Raw genomic sequence first — 12803 nt, 5'->3', positions numbered from 1 at the left:
TTAAACTTACCATATATCTGTCTTGTGACTGTATACCTATGGAAATTGTAATCAGAAGAGAGATTATTGTCTGTTGTTTTCATAGTGGGGAGAAACTCTAAACTTGAAATATATCATTAAAAACTAGTTTGGCTTTCTACAAGAAATTTCTGTCAGTGTATGTGTAAGCTGAATGAAGAGGACCAAGGGTTCTCACTCCTGCTATGGATAAAAATAATATTGTGATTTGCTAACATTAATAATATGCTAATATAAGGCACTTAACTAGTCATCCTTTAAATAGGCACATAATATGCAGTAGCTTTTCATGTCTACCATTGGATTGCTGTGGTATGGGAAGGAAGAGTATGATGATGACTGTGAATTGTCAGATTGTTAAGATTTACTAGGTGGGAAATAGAAGTAGTTCTAAAAATTAGCAGTTCTAGTGTTTGGACAAAGCAGGTAAAGGCTAGAAAGAAGACAGGAAATTGACTTGCTAGTTGAGATACTTGTGATAGTATTTTAATCTTTGACTAAGCTATTCTCAGTGAATTCTGCTGGATGCAACTTAAGTTGAATCAGACCAGTAAGATTAGATTATGTGTAAGACATAAATATCTTCAACTCCAGCTGAAGTCAGTGATATTTTGTAGGGTCTTTCTGTGTTTGAAGTTTAACTTTTTGACTTGGATACTCCTGTGTAGTGGAAATGTGGAATTATAGCTTGAAGCAGTGATGGAGCACCTGCTGGAAAGTCAGGGTCAACCCAGGGGAGCTCAGGTGTATGTAATGCTCCTGAGTGACCAGAAGGGGTGGAACCAGGATCTACACCTTACAGACCTCATTTCAGGGCTGGCAGTGAAGGTGAGAGTATCTTGCTGGAGATCCCTGTCTAATAGAGGCCTTCTAAAGGTAAACAGCTCCTTTCCTTTATTTCTGTGGCTGTTGTGTTTCAGCAAGTCCTTGCTGCAGCTTTGGGCTTTATTGTTTTGCTGTCATTGCTGTGCTTTCCATTGCATTATATCATCTAACAAAAAGAGGAACATACAGTGCTGCACTTGTTAAAATCAGCACTGATCAACAGGATGCATGTGCTTGGTCTCATGAAGCTTTTGCTGATGCTACATGACCCTGAGGAGTGTCTCTACAAAAATATGTCTGCTCAGTGTTCCCTGAGTTTGAACTGTAACATCTAGCTAGCAAACAAAGGGATTTACAGGTTGTTTGGGTGTAGGTACCAAATTCAGTTCATGATTCTGCTCTACAGTTCTTGGAGAAGTGAATTAATCTGAGCTGGGTAATTATAGATAGTAATAGCTAACAGATTAGTTTTCATTGTATGATTTGTATTAGATCAGTTTATGTGTGTGTTCTTTGAAAGAAAACAAGCAAAGTGGTTGTTAATTTTCTACAAGTAGTATCTAAGCTATAGGAATGCTGAAGAGTTTATTGCTTGTTCTCAGTATCAGGTAGGAAATAAGTACTTACCAACTTCTTCTGTTTTGGTTTTCATATAGGGTTTTTCCTACTCTCTAAGTAAGGGTGCTACTGTATTTTAGAAGGAACCATTCTCGTGTACCAACTAGACAATAGATTGTGTTATGTAAGTATTAGTAGAAATTCTGAAAGCTTAACAAATTAATAATTGAGCCTAGGAGGAAACTTACTTCATTTTGTGGACACCAGTTAATTAATGTTGCTGTAGTAAGTGTAGTTGCATGTAGAGTGAGAGAGAGATCCAGTGTAATAATGTGTTCACTTTTCAATCAGTTGGTAGCAGACAATTCTTTTAAATCCAGAAATCCTGTGTGGTTGTTGGCTTCCAGTTTTTATGGTTTTCTCACACGTTTGTGCACTTAAGAGATTCTTGTCAGAAAGTTGGATTTCTGCTCCATGGTACGGGTGCCAGAAAACTCCCTTATGCAAGCAATGTGCATAATATTGGACTTGATTAAACAATTACTTTAGTGAATTTCACTGGTGTTTCTACCGTGATAATGCAGATTACTTGGTTGCAAAGGTGAGGATACTTTGCAAAGGTGAGTTACTTTGCCATTGAAAAAAATGTGTGTCTTCAGGGGCTTGTCCAGGTAGGCTGGTGAAAGGGTGAGAAGAACTTCCAACACTGTGTAGTAAAAATGGACAAGAATTACTCAAACGAACTATTTTATGACTTGTTTAATGTTCAAAGAACTTTTGCTGGATTTGTCCCTTAATTTTGAATTTCATCTGGAAAATATTATCTTGTTATTGTAACAAAGTGAGGAATTTATTCTTTACTACCATGCAATTTTTTATTATTATTATTTTTTAAGTTTTTGAGCTAATATGTATTTATATATATATATATTAAAAATTTAGGGATATTGTCTAATTTGTTATTGGTTGTGATGGCACTTCTGTCTCTAGTCTTTGCTTCTGTGATTAAGAATAATTATGTGGATTCAGTGTTCTCATTTTTGGTGGTTTTCTTACAAGAGGACAAGGGGTACTCGCCACACGTTGCAGCACGCGAACTTCCCACTTGTATGTAGGGAAAAACTTTACAGTGAGAAAAATTGAGTGGAAGAGGTACCCACGTAGGCTATGGAACCTTTATCCTGGGTGCTATTCGAAGTGCAACTGGACAGTCCCGATCATCTTGATCTATCTTTAATGTTTCCCTGCTTTGAGCAGTGGATTGGACTAGATGAACTCTAGATGCCCCTTCCAACCTAAATTAGTCTATGATTCTGCAACTCTGTTGGTGTGGTCATCAGTAGTAAAATGGCCAGAATTACAGCAGTTGTTTGGAGTTGTTAGTGATTTTCAGCTGTTTTAGAAATGAACTAATGCTGTATATTTTAAGTAAGGTACATTTCAGTTGCTGAGTTGTTTTGCTTTGGAGTGCTACTTCTGAGTCTCTTGTAGCAACTGTATTTGATAGCCTTCAATGGTAATAGAGTGCTGTAAGGGCCACTATTTTGTTCTGTATTACGTGGAATGCTATTCCCCAGTTCCCATTTAATGAAAGAATGGAGCATGTGAGGGAAGGTCACTGATTGCCTGTGCCAGTGTGGCTGAGATGCTTTGCTGAAAATAGTTTCAAGAGTGAGTGGGGGTTGGACTCGATGATCTCTAGAGGTCCCTTCCAACCCCTATAATTCTGTGATTCTGATTCTGTGAGTGTAAAACTGTTGACCATTAGAAGTTAAAGATTTTGTTGGATTTTTGTTGCAAAAAGGTATATAAAAATTATTGTTGAAGAAAAGAAGAGAATAAATAAGAAGGATATTGTATAAGTAGGAAGGAGAGTCTTGGATGAAATACGATTTTTTTTTTTTTTCTTGGATACATCTTACTGTTTTGCAAAGAGAGAGAAACTATTTCAAGGTTCTTATAAGTGTTCTAGATAACCTTCTTTGTGCCAAATGTCTCCTTTCACATTAAAGGCAAAATACACTCAAGTGTCTACATAACAGATGTCTGTGTTTGTAAAAAATAGGTGCCGTGCTTTTATAAACAACACCTACTTTTGGCCATCTTAGAAGTCCATCCTCTAATTTTGTGTTTTTAAATGTGAGCTATTTTTCTCTTTCTTACAGAGACTTCTCCAGGCTCTAAACTGTGAGGCGGATGGGAGACTGAATCTTTTATCTTAGCCAATGAGGGAGGATTAATCCAATAATTGTGCTCAGAGAGATACAGATATCTCTTCCCTCTCTCTGGGGTGCAGATTATTTCTGCTAGGAGCATGAATAATTTGCTCAGTGTGTGCTTGTGCATATTTTCCACTGTCCGATTAAGAAGGTCTGTATATATGAAAACATCCCCTTGAACTTTAATCCTAGTCTGGAATGTTCCTCCACCACTTCTGTGAGGCTGAAGCTTTGTAGTATCCTCTGTGGACTACAGATTGTTTACTTCTATCTTCTGCCTACTGTTCCCTTGCCTGGGGAAGATAGGCAAGTGGCAGCTTGCGACCAGGCTTCACTTTTGCAGGGTATGCTCTTCTTGGTAAGTTGAGATGCAGAGGAGAGGCTTCTTTTCTTGCCACCTTTTCAGTCTGTGCAGCAATAAGAGATGCTGAGATCAGGCAGATGAACAACAAAAAGGAGATGGAAATAAAAGCCAGAATTCAAAACAAAGCATGACACGTATTTTTAAAAGCCTTTAGACTGATCTTTGTAGCTTTTTAAAGTGTTGAAGAAAATGGACTATTGTTAAAACTTTTTGATGGTTTTATTTATAAGGTAGAAAAATATTTTCACCATAATTGGATAACTCTTAATCGTAGCAATTGCATATTTATCAGTGTGAGGGGCTGTTATTAATGTAGCTGTCATGCACAAACACATTTCTGCATTAAATCCATTTAGTATGTGCATTATTCGGTCTAGAATGTCACCAGGACATCAAAGCCCCCTTAGGCATAAGAGCACAGTGCCCTGCTGTGGCTGCAGAAAGGGCTTGATCAATAAATGTAACATGTTAATGCAGAGCAAATAGAATAAAAGATTTCTTTGACAAGACATGAAAAATCACCTTGTGGCAGCTGGCATGGTGATGCCATTTCAGAGGAGACACTAGCAAAGTTGATCTGACAAGTAAAGAGGAGAGATGATGGTTATAAGGTGCTTTTGTTTCAAACTTCTTTCTTGACCTGTCAGGTTTTGAAGGAGCCTGAATGGCCCTTTTTTGTCATGTGAAAATTGTAGTCTTAGGCAGTTATGAAGCAGTTATCTCTTCTCAAATTGTGAATGCTGCTGTTTAATTGATTCACTTAGCATTTGAAACTGTCACGCATTAATAATTGCTAAATCCTGTAGATACTGCTCCAGTGTGTCATGCTTAAATGTGTAGTTATCAGAAAATTAATATCCTTAATGAACCGATGCTTTCAAACTAGCATTGCATGAAATCTCTTTTGCCCTTTCATTTGCTGAAGGTGTATTAGCCAGTTTTCAGAGCAACCCCTTCTGACAGTGGTGTGGTTTTATTTATTTATTTATTTTTGATGCCCGACAAATGCCAGCTTTGCTTTGGGTACATAGTGTGCTCAATGACAATAAATATAGTAATTATGCTGGAGTTAGTAATTAACATAATTATAGTCAATTACGACAAATACAGTGCAGAGCTAAATAAATGAGGGTGAGAAATTAGCAAGCTAATTGATTTACCTTACTTAGTGCTTTTTCTTGCAACTAGCAGTTGCCGATTTTCTGCAGATGAAAGCGTGTTGTTTACAAATAGCTGATTGTGTTTTGAAATGATTCTGTCTTATGGCTCTCGCTCCTATTTCTGTTACAGTGAGGTGAAGAGGACTGAAGTGTGGCATTGTGTTTAGGAGAAAGAAGCTGCTTTTCTCCTCACTGAATGCATTGACAGAAAATATATGTGCTTTACTTCAGATAATTCTTACAATATTGAGGAGCAAAAAGTAGTTATTTTTCTTCACAAACAAACAAAATATATTGCTATGACTGTTTCGGGAATAGGTCTGAACTCACTTAAATGTGGTGAGAATTATTTAAGAATTATCTAAGAGACATCTATATGTTTGTTTATTTATGACAGCAGAAAGGTCTGCAAAGCACTGGATAGCTAAAGAACTGAAATAGTTAAGGTAATCCAAGTGTGTTGAAACAATATGCCCTTGTTTAGCCATCACTTCCAATAATTTAGAACTGTTGGATCAGCACAGAAACATAGTATCATAACATTTGTGCACATTATAATTGCCTGTTTTGTTTCAAGATGATTTATAGTATGCTGTCTGAAATAAGAGTATTGAAGCTATGCAGTTAATCTGTTTCACTCTCCTTGTTTTGTTGTGTTTTTTTTTTTTTCTTTCAAGCTTGACCACAGTTTACTATAGGAAAAAAGAATTAATATGTATAAGTACTGAAGATTTCATATTTCATTTTTCAAGCTCAGATTCTTTTCTTACCCTAAGAAAACAGGATGTGTTTTACAAATGTGCATAAATCCTGTACTTGAAGCAGTTCACTGTTTCAAGGTAAATGGAATTGTACCTAGAGACTTAACAAAGAGATAGCATTTGTTGCAGATAAGCAATCTGAAGTATATATAAATATACATATTTTTAAAGTAATGATGAAATGATGTGAATGTCTGATAAAGAATGTTCACTAACACTGCTAAGAGTAGTTCCTTTTAGAATCGATCCATTTAGAAATCAATTTACTAAATGAAATATTTATATACAAGGAGTCATTTAAATTATTTAAAATTTGCAGACTTAGTAGTCTTCCAGATTAAACTGTAAATCTTTATTAATTAGTGTGGACTAGATTATGCATAATTATCTTTCTATTAATATAATTATAAAATACTTGAATCTTATTAGGCTGAAGACAAGCATGATGACGTGCTTCACATATGGATAGAACCTTGGAAGTTGTATAAGATAAAGTTTTAGAGGTATATGTCTATTATAAAAATGGAAGGCGAGATTACCTGTGACAAGAAGGATTTTTGACTTCAAATATTCTTCTTTGGTAATTGATCAAACTATAAGCCAAGTTAAATAAAGTCCTTGCTTCTTTTTTTTTTCCCCCACTCTTCCTATGCTTCTTCCTTTTGAGAAGTGATGTATCAACAGGAACCAGGTGTGATCTGAGTAATGTATAAGAAAAACTTGTATTTTTTTCAGATGAAAACTTTGAATAGTAATATAAAGTACTGTTGTTCCTTTGTCTCACATATAGTAGAACTGCCTGTGTTCTGTTATTTTGTCAGCTTAAAATGTGCTTGTGGGATATTCGCTGTTTTGGAATAATTTCTGCATATGTTTTTGCTGCTTGTATGTTTTTCTGCTGTCTTGTAGTCATTGCTTTATTGTTGATGTTAAGGGGACCAGTGAATGAACTAATTTTTAAAATATCAAGTTTGTGGCTTATGGTATGTATTTAAATAATGCTCTTTCATCTCATCGTGCTGTGTTAAGGACTGAAGTGGGTTTTTTGATAGCTAAGTTAATTTTCCCATCTTGCTGATATGTAAAGGCACACAGAATATAGTGTAAATTGTTTTATTTCAAATTTGTACTTTTATCTTCTGTAGTTCCAATAACCTCTCTTTCTGTCCACTGATCCTTGCTTGACTTTTTATGGCCACATAGTCACTAACAGACTGTGAAAACTCTGTAGTACATATATACCTCTGACCCCCAGCACTAGATGTTATCCATTGATTTACTGTATCTGACAGATCAGAACATAAGATTGTATTCTGCTTTCATCAAGAAGGATTAATACTGTAGAAAGAGTTGTTTTGAGAATATATCACATGGCAGAATGGAGCAAAAACTTGTTAGGTGAACCTGTGAGGGCATGTCAGTGTGTGTGTCCATGTTTTGTAGTCGAGAATTGATGGCAGGATTACTGGAGCTATTAAATTAGGTAGAGGTGTTAAATACAGTATACAGTTTGCCATTAAGTGAGCTTGAAATATTATGTCCTTAAATGTAGCTAGTGAATATTAATGTGATGGTTACTGAAGGTTTTCTTGGTGATATCCATCTTCATGGAACTGTTGCAGTCATGAGTAAAGGTGACATCTGTACTTCTTGACAAAGGTAAGAAAGTTCCTTGGACTTGAGCAGAGATGAGATATGACATTAGGTGTCTATTGAGTCAAGGCTGTTCATAAAGCCTTTTGACTGAATCACTGCATTTCCCAGGGAATTGATGTTTGTATCCCATAATTTTCTTTGTATTTGAGTAAATGGGGAGTGAACTGCTTTCTCTTGGTCTGTTTTTCTGCATGAAATTGAAGTGGGTTTTTGGAGAGACGTTGGAGGCTGAATCCATATGTTTCTGTGCTTACTCTCTGGATATCTGGAGGGCTTTATTCATTGGAACAGTCATGTCAGTTCCTCTTGCAAGACTCTTAAACAACAACAAAAAGTTGTCTGGAAGGAATCTGTATCGGTTTTAGAGAAAATCAGTTATTCAGCAAATGGAAGAGTACCACAGTACATAGGAAAAATATTGGCATTTGGAGAAGTAGCTTAATGCATTTGCTTTTGCTTTCAAAGAAAGTTTGTCAGTACTGTGCAAGTAATGACTTGGTGACTTCCTCTTGTAGAGTTTATGGTTATCTGGATTTTAAGGCAAGGAACTGCTTTTTTTAAATTGCATTGGGGGTTAAACCAGGGGGCATGTAAAGAGCATGTTACAGGTATAATAATCAGATGGCTCATTCTTTCTTTCTGACTTTACTAATCTCTCTTACTCTAAAACAGTATTTCCTCATGATCGCTGTTACGCAACAAGAGTGAAGGCCTGCAGAAAAAACTGTTACCTGAGGACAAGAAGCTTGACTGAAAGGAAGAACCTGCATTAACTCTGAAGCTATTGTCTCTTTTGCTCTCTGTTTTGTTGGATGGTATCTTCTGTGTTTAACTCAGTACACAAGATTCTCCACACCTAACTGCAGCTGATAAGAACTTGATTAGTCTTGCTTACCATCACTGATTAAGAAGGGCTTCTGTCTTCTAGTATTCAACGAGCCTGCTGAGTGATCATGTTACAAATAACTAGCTTGGACTTGGCACAAAAAAATCTATCAGATGCTTCTGTTTATTTATTGCTTGTTTACTATATTTCGTCTAAAGTGGCTTGTGCCATTTTTGAGGTCTTGCTTTTCATGTAAGTCAACTTTACATTAATTGGAGATGGTTTTTCAGTTGAAAAAGGCAACCCCAAAACCCCTAGCTAGTGGAAATGTGAAGAATGAGTATCAAAGAAGTGCAAAAGGGCTGTGCATTGTACTCAGGCTAATGAGCCAGCCTGTCAAATCAGACATGTTAAACAATAATTATACTGTCTTTAAGGTCATAGCTGATGCAGTGCTGTAGCTCAGTTCCAGGCTCTTACTGTGAACTGAAGCTGGCAGTCATGTGGAGTTTGGTGATTTTGTTTTGTTTCATATTGTCTGTCGTCTTGATCATGCTTGCATCATGATGAGTGAGTTGCTCCCTGGAAGAGCCAGATCTGCTGTCTGTCATTTCCTTTCTTTACAGTTTGTTCTCCTTTTTTTTTTTTTTTTTTTTTTTTTTTTTTTTTTTTTTTGTCTTCATTTGCCCACACTGTCCATTAATGGAAACAGTGAATATCCTTCATATAATATACCTATAAGAGTTTGTTCTTTTTTGAAGCCATCTAATAGCTCATATTTGTGTGAACTTCTGCTATGCTGAAAATTTATAGTAATTGCTTTTAAAAGAACACAAATTGGAGGTGCAAAATGAGTCATGCTATAGGATAGCTTATAATCTATCCAAAACTCAGGGAAGTTAGTAACATTCTTGCTTATTGGGTGGAATATCATTGAACTGTAGAACAGATCCTCTTCGAGTGCTAAAATCTCTAATGTTTTCTTCGGCACTGTTGGTATCTAAGCTGCACTGATAGGTAGTAGTAGCTGTATGCATACATAGTTACATAGTTCATTCCTCCCTCGAAAGAGTAGTGTGTGGGGGATGCTGCTGTCAGTGATAGTTTGCTGGCATCACGTACGCACACCCACATACCCATGCATGCACATCAGCATCCTAAAATGTCTATATATACGATGCGTGTATATTATTTTTAATACATAAGAATTTGGGTGGTGTGATCGAGTACTTGCTATACTTTGATTTAGTAGTTGAAATAGGGCTTTGTCAGTGATAACCTTTTCATATTCAACATAGGAAGAAATAATGTATTACTTAAGGATTACTGGAAAAAAAAACAAACAAACACATCAGAGATGGGTGATGGGAGAAAGAACTGAGATGATAGAATTAGATTAAAATAAAAGCAGACTCAGAATGAAAAAATGCTTAAATAACTCAAGACATATATAATAATACAGTAAAAGAAATAAAAGAATAACTCAAATATCTGTCTCACTTGCAGTTGCTTTATCCAAACCTCTTTACGTTCTTGCAAGGTTTTGTTATTTTTAAACTCCTCTCTCCACAGACTTTCAGAAGGGCTCAGTATTGGTCTTGGCATCAGCTCTTATCAGCCTCAGTAGGTGGAAACCAACATCAACATGATGTTTTTACTTCAGTGGTGATTGAAGCAAATCTCATATTATGGACTTTTTGGTGTAGGTACAACATCACTGTGTTTGATCTTGGTAAAAGTAAGGCTCTTTGTCATTACTGCTATTGTGAAGACTAGAGCAAGAATGTTTGGCTTATTACTTGTCAGCACCCATCTTTCTTTTACTAAAACTAAGAAAGATGTTAGTTTTTAAATCAATACGAAGCTTAAGTGCTCTGTCCTCTTGTTTGTTTTTGTATAATGTAGTTAGTGGACTGATACAATATGAATGCTCAGTCCTTAATTTCTACATTTGCATTAAGCCTCTGTTTTTAGGGATTGCTTTGCTGAATGTTAAAAGATGTGGATTGTGTATTTAAAATGTATTTAATGATATTGAAAATGCGACTTACATTTTATAAACCAACTGCTTTTGCTACTTATCTGTTGGGACAATTGGTGTTATTAGTTCCTTGTGAATACCATGGAAGACATTGTAGTACTTAATGTTTTTAACTTGCCTTTAGAAATATGAGCTGCCTTTCCCTTAGATTATTAATCTATGATCAGACATGCCAACGGGGGGGACTCTATGAATTTTACAGAAAAGCTATGTATTATGTACGTTTTGTAACTTCATGAATCATATTGTCCAGCCATTGGTCCGAAGATGGCAGTTAGCATTTGTATTCTTTGTAAGAGAAGCATGTACTTGTGTTGAATTGTACTACTTTTTAAGTAACCAGTGTAGATATTTACTAATCATAAGTATATTTTTCTTTCTGCATGATATCAAGATCAGTATAATTTTAATTTTTTGAAGCATGCCATTATGTGTTCAGAGCAACAGAGCAGCTTTTTACTACCAGGGCATGGCTAGTGTGGTTAAGTCTTACTTTGGTTTGAGGTTTTTGTTCATTAATGTTTGGTCGTGTGCTAGGTGCTAAAAATAAGTTTCTGCTATTGAGTGTAAAATCTCCTAAAGCACATGGAAATCATGTAGCAAAAGTGTCTTCAAAACATCTTACATGTCAAGGGGCCATCATCTGCTGCAGTGCCATGACTCTACAAGGCCACATGGCTACGTCAGCTCTGTATAAGGATATTGTGTTTTAGGCTCCTGCACTTTGAGGACCTTTTTGCTGGAGGGAAAATGAAAACTCGACCTGGTTACATAAGTGATAAAAGGTACTCATTATTTTAAAGTGCTTAAGGCAGAAGGAACAGACATTCTAGAAGTGCCAGGGATTAGCAGTATAATGAATGTTCAGAAAACTGGTTCCAACACAATTACATTAAGATTATTTGACAGTCTAGTGTCTGGATGGTAAAATTACAGCTGCTTGAGGATCTGAATGCTTTCTTTTTCAACCTATTGACTTGCATTTAATACATTTTCTATCTTGGGTAGTGAAGTACTTTGGAGTAGCAGAGAAATAGTCGTGTGAGTGTGATTAAGTTGGAGTGACTTTGAGGGAAAAAAACCATGGTCAAATATGGTTTTCTAAGAAATGAAAACTAGCCATCTAAGTTTGTGTGCGTGTGTGTGCCTGGTTTACTTCTTTCCCTTCTACTTTTCTTCCTCCCCACTTCAGCTCCTTGAATCAGAGGAAGGCTGCTGAAGGTGCTGTAGGCTAGCTGTGTTTTACTGCTGTTTGGGAGATGTGGATGCAAGTGCAACATGAGGTTCTCCTTTCCTTAAAGGACCTGCAAGTACTCTCTCTTGTTTGCTGTTTTGTTTGTAATCAGGAACCAGGCATTAATAAGCTCAGCTATTCCTGTGCAGCCTTAGTTCCAGTTTTAACAGGTGCACAATTACTAAATTGTCTTTAGCCTAAGTGAGGAATGTCAGAGGTTTGTACTTTTTACTGTTAATTCTTTGGCTTCCCTTAAATAAGTCATATCAACAAATGGTCTGTTACTACTGCTAATAATAATGCCTTTGAAATGTCAACATATCTCTAATGAGAATCTATTTCAACCCATTTAATGCAGGCCACTCACTTAGACACCAAATGACAGACTCTGGTCACTGAAACCTCAGGTGTTTTGAAACAAGAGCTCTACCTGCATTTAAATGACCAAGCACCAGGAAAAGAATTTTCTTAAGTTGATCTGGGGACTAATGCATTACTCTGAATTTTTTTTTGACCATCGTTTATCTCGCTTTCTACTGATTGGTAAATGGAGGAAGAACAGATACTTGGCTATGCTAATTTAAGTGTAATGGGCAAGTATTTCTTTGCATGTTATAGTACAGCAGACAATTATCTTGGTTGCTCTAAGTCTAGTGTTTAAGGCCAAAGTGAAATGGTTGAGTCAGCTTTAAGGAACTGTCCTGCACTTTGTTTTAATTGTGCCCTCTATGAGGAGACAGGAGTGCATTGGAAGCAACTAAGACTAATGTGGAAGGAAAGAGTAGAACTAGAAATCCAACAGGATAGCTGGTGATGATTAAGTTGATACTTACATTTGAAGTATAGGCCGTTGCTATTATTTGACCCAGAATGAATAAACAACTCTTATGTTGTATTAGATGCATGTTACTAGTAGGCAGGGTAGTGTCGGAATTATTCAGTAAGCTTAATTGTATTCACAGAAGCATCAAATGTTTCAGGTCTCTACGTTTTGTTTAATGCGGTATCAGGAATTCTGTTTTCCATACAAGTCTAATTCTTAAATGATAATTCTTAGTCTGTTCTCAGCCTTCTTTTCCTAGTAAAGATACACGAAGTCTGCCAAAAATAAAAAGTTACGTAGGTACAGATTTATGGTAAG

The 12803-nt window shown here is 36.2% G+C and overlaps 1 protein-coding gene across 1 annotated transcript in view; it reads left to right on the top strand.

Annotated features, from left to right (window-relative positions):
- LRMDA (leucine rich melanocyte differentiation associated) overlaps positions 1-12803 on the top strand; it is a 618381-nt gene that overhangs the window by 5143 nt on the left and 600435 nt on the right. The gene's annotated exons all lie outside the window — the stretch shown is intronic.

This window comes from Excalfactoria chinensis, chromosome 6 (genome assembly GCF_039878825.1).
Source record: "Excalfactoria chinensis isolate bCotChi1 chromosome 6, bCotChi1.hap2, whole genome shotgun sequence".
NCBI classification, from domain to species: Eukaryota; Metazoa; Chordata; class Aves; order Galliformes; family Phasianidae; genus Excalfactoria; species Excalfactoria chinensis.
The sequence above is the reverse complement of the archived record's forward strand: the minus strand, read 5'-3'. Positions and strand labels throughout refer to the sequence as shown.